Raw genomic sequence first — 4,704 nt, 5'->3', positions numbered from 1 at the left:
TCGTAGTGTCAATTTGTTCATGTATTTATTTTTCTTAACAACTAAGATGCTGCATGTGTTTATCCAGTCGATCTGAAGTGTGCGTCTTTCCCCCGACTTTCCCAACAAAAATCCTGGCCCCTCTCAGAAAATACATAAAACTGACATTACTAAGCTATATGCGTTTAAAAGTAGCCTATTCAAATGGTAGAGTGGCATTGCTCCTTTCAATGTGATGGGAAATCGCCAATCGGGCATTTTGTCCAGCACCAGGAAAGGGGTTAAAAGGGATATAATGTGCCGTTGGTGGCCTAAAAGAGTGGCGCTGTGTAGAAATAAAATTGAATCAACCATCGCTGGGTTGAGACGGTTTCTTCTCGCGTCAATGACACGACACTGGCTCACTTGCTGCACATAGGCTGGAATGCATAGGATCCTCCTTGCCATTGTATTTCATAGTAAATTGTGTCTAGTACTACTCACTTAAAAATGTTGGGTTAAAAATAACCCAACATGTAACCCAACTGTGGGTTGGTATAGCACCTACCCAACGTTGGGTTATTTTAACCCAATGCATTGGGTTAAAAAACAGTTGGGTTAAAAGTAACCCAACAGTTGAGTTAAATTTTTATTTTTATTCATGCCATTATTTTAATAAATAAAATACCCATTGTTTTCAAATACAGATTTTTTATTTGTATAAAACAATAAATGTGCTTTAAAATATATATTGTAAATGTCAAACTAAATATTGGGGAGTAAATATTTATTGTAAATATACATAAATGTGTAAATATTAAATTCAAAATACACAGCACACATAATACACAAAAATGTACATAAGGTAAACATACATAAAAGGTGTATATACAAAACAAAAATTAAAAATGAACACAACAAATATTAAATTAAAAACCTATACAAATATGGACAGAATACACAAATTCATAATATTAAAGTCTTCCAGAAATAAACAACTTTATTTAAAAAATCTACATTGTACACTGTATGCCTTGATGTGTTGTGAACATATGTAGCAAAACAAATACAAATTATGATAATCAAAGTTTTTAATGAGGCAGCAAAATATATATTCAAGTTTGCATGCTACAAAATCTCCCAAATGGGGCAGAGGTCTTTGGATAGTTCATGTCATAAATAAATAAAAAATCTGAAACATACAGCCAGTGCTTGAAATAAGGTCTTCTGTTCAACTGCCTCCACAGTGAAAATGAAAAAAATCAGCGAGGTCTCTTTGTCCCCAAGCATCGTCATGTGGATCCTGGCTTGTCTCACTGTTCAGCTAATGCACCATGTTAGTTCCAACCTTAAAAGAATAAAAAAAAGTTCAGTTTGCTTGCACTGTGACAACATCAGCAGTGTTAAATTACTTCAAAGTTGCAATGAAGCAGTGTTGTACTGAATTAAAGAAATTGTCACTAATTAGTCATTACATCTGCTGTTCATTTTTCACCAATCAACATACTAATCCTCATGCTGTTTCAAACCGTAAGACTTTGGTTCATCTTCGGAACACAGAAAGGCCTAGAAAGGCAGTAAAGACATTAAAGTAATCCATGTGACTCCAGTAATTCAACCTCAGTTTTATGAAGTGACAAGCGTATATTCTATCCCTTAACCATAATTTACCACTTTATTTACAAAACATTAATCTCAACACATGTTCACGAGAGCCCCTAGACGCATGCGTGTTGTGTTGAAAAGAGAGCAAATGTTGTTGTGTTGTTTGTTTTTTTGTGTTGTTGTTGCAAAAAGCACTCGTGTCGCTTCATAAAACTGAGGTTAGACCACTTGAATCCCATGGATTACTTTAATGCTGTCTGTCCTGGGTCTTAAAGTGGTAGTTGCGTAGGTCGTCAATGGAGGGACAGAAACCTTGCAGATTTCTTTAACATTTGTGTTTCAAAGAACAAAGAAAGCCTTACAACGACACGAGGGTAATTCATGAGCTAGTTTACCCAAAAATGAAAATGATTCCATGATTTACTCACCCTCAAGCCAGCCTAGGTGTGTATGACATTCTTCTTTCAGACAAATACAATCTGAGTTATATTAATAAATATCCTGGCTCTTCAAAGCTTTATAATGGAAGCCCATAATTTGAAGCCCAAAAATGCATCCATCCATTATAAAAGTGCTTCACACGGCTCCGGAGATTAATAAGAACCCATTGAAGTGAATGGATGGGATTGTGTAAGAAAAATATCCATATTTAACACGTTATAAAGTAAAATATCTAGCTTCCAATGGACCGCATTAAGTATTCAACTTCTGAAAAAAGCGTAACTGCTGTGAGAATAACGTCGGACGTAGCGTAAAAAAACGTAAATGTCGAGACGATTAAGTTGGACGTAGCGTAACCGTTTTGGTTTGCGAGAGGCGTTACAGTTTCTTTGTAAGTTGAATAAGGAAGGCTGTCTGTCGAAAATTTGTTATTTTAGTCTATAAAGTTTTAAATATGGATATTTTTCTACAAAAACCCATCGATTCACCTCAGAAGGCCCTTATTAACCTCATGGAGCCTTATGGATTACTTTCATAATGGATCGATGCACTTTTTTGGGCTTCAAATTTTGACCATTATAATGCTTGGATTAGTCAGGACATTTATTAATAACTGATTGTGTTCGTCTGAAAGAAGAATGTCATATACACCTAGGATGACTTGAGGGTGAGTACATAATGGGATATTTTTTGGGTAAACTATTGGATAATCTATTAACAAGCAAAATCACTAAAGCAAATAATAAATGGATGCATATGAGCAGTGCACTTTATCAAAGCTAATTTGATAGTGTTGCTTTTACTTACAGGCTGATTGGTGAATGTAATTAAGCTTCTCTTCATTTCAGCATATGTTGGACACACCATGTTGTCCATTTGTGAGGTACGGCGAGGATGGCAGGATGGCAGGAAGGGTTTTAAAGGCAATTTCTCCATGATCATCTTTGAAAGACAAGTTAACAGAAAAAGAGAAAAAAACAGTTTTCACCTATACCAAATGTGTGGACCTGATTTCATATGCACTTAGACACAACCAAAACAACTTATTGAAATTAAAACATACTGTATGAAAATGAGAAAAGACAACTGAAAAAATAATAATAAACTGGTTGTTTCCCAAATAACCTGGTTCTGTAGTAGACCCTGCACTGCACATTGGCCTATCTAATGTTATTCAACTTACCAACTTGTTAGTAGAGACTCCAAACCCGGAAATGTGCGTCAGATAAGGAAGACATCGAACTTGTGTACTATTGGTGAACCTCCAGGACTAGAGTCGAGAACCACTGAGATCCAATCCTTCCTCTGCATTAGAATGAAGCAGGGGGGAAAAATAACCAGAAAAGTAAACTAGTCTTTAAAAAATAATTGTGTACAACTTGTTTCAATATCGTACTCACCTTTAATTAAATGGCAGAGGTTCAACTGTTCTAGTCTTTGCTTCACAAATGAATCCATTGGTCTAAAACACAGGTATATAACACATTTAGTACAACATATTTAAAATAAAGGCAAAAACTGTCATAGCTTCATAAGAAAACGTACTATGGTTGTATGATTTAGCTACTCCTGTAATACGTTTAATAGTAACATGCATAATATATATTCATATGACAACATTCATTATGAATATAGGCCTACCACATTTCTGCCAAATTATCATAGTTGCAGTTTGTGTTAACTTACTACGGTAAAACTAGGTAATTTGTGGGTTGGAAAACATTCTAACTGTTGTGAACTAACGTTAAAATTGTTAGCACAATATTTCAGTTTTCTGCGTCAATGCTGTTGTGAATATCTGCACTCATTCATCTCACAACAGATATTTAGAGTAGTAAGTTATACTGTTGGATATTCGGCGAATTCAAACGCTTTCCCCTGGATCTCACAGCGCTGCTGTGGTGTCGTGTGACCGGGTCTGAGCTCGCGCTGCACGGGCCGAGCTGATAATGCTCCGCGCGGCTTTAGATAGTGATTTCAGACTAGGCATTAGTTACTTACTTTCTGTATCACCGTATTAAGTTTCTAAATAGGTACACTAGAATAATGTTTTTACTTTATTACTGCTAGCGAGCTAACTGGGATAGCTATAGTTTATTTCCAATCTATCTCATTTTTCCAGAGAGCATTAAAGGGATTTTTTTTAAATAAAATTCAGTTTTCGACTATATTCAACGTTTCAGTACACAATACATAATGTTATAAGAGTTGTATTCATAAAAAATGGCATGTCTTACCTTTCATTTCATAATCAGGCTGCAGCAGCGTCTTCTGTTGGCAGTAACTGGACGGTTAAAATTTGAACCGTCACTGGGGAAACCGTATTTAACCCAACGGCCGGGTTATTACTTTAACGATGTTAAAATAACCCAACATTTTGCAAAATAACCCAACATATTGACCCAATATGTGTAACCCAACGGTTGGGTACAAAAAATAACCCAACGTTTTTTAGTGTGTAGTATCCAGAGCTCTAGCTGTACTGGGGGGCGTGTGACCGGAATGGAGGAAGGTCAGGCATTTAGCAAAAATATTAATGGTTAGAGGATGCCTGGAATCGGGATGCATGGGGTTGGTTTTTAAAATTCTTTTGATTAGGAATGGGATCTGTGGAGTGTTTTGTTATGGCAGGACATGGATGGCCCTAAATTAGTTTAAAGAAAAATGTAATGCCGCTAAAATAGATTTTGATGGTACTGG

General features: G+C 35.9%; 1 long non-coding RNA gene across 3 annotated transcripts; it reads right to left on the bottom strand.

Moving 5' to 3' along the window:
- Nucleotides 1-530: 530 nt before the first annotated feature.
- Nucleotides 531-4,460, bottom strand: LOC137071758 (uncharacterized). 3 transcript variants are annotated; one of them, XR_010904486.1, is made up of 5 exons: nt 4,242-4,460; nt 3,405-3,466; nt 3,188-3,309; nt 2,812-2,946; nt 531-1,306 (listed from the first exon to the last, which is right to left on the bottom strand). It is a non-coding gene; the product is annotated as an uncharacterized lncRNA (long non-coding RNA). The 3 variants fall into 3 exon arrangements; XR_010904485.1 differs by lacking the exon at nt 4,242-4,460 and having other exon boundaries at nt 3,405-4,097; XR_010904484.1 differs by lacking the exons at nt 3,188-3,309; nt 4,242-4,460 and having other exon boundaries at nt 3,405-4,097.
- Nucleotides 4,461-4,704: the final 244 nt, after the last annotated feature.

This window comes from Pseudorasbora parva, chromosome 3 (genome assembly GCF_024679245.1).
Source record: "Pseudorasbora parva isolate DD20220531a chromosome 3, ASM2467924v1, whole genome shotgun sequence".
Taxonomy (NCBI): domain Eukaryota; kingdom Metazoa; phylum Chordata; class Actinopteri; order Cypriniformes; family Gobionidae; genus Pseudorasbora; species Pseudorasbora parva.
Note: the sequence above shows the minus strand (reverse complement) of the source record. Positions and strands in the feature narration are given on the sequence as shown.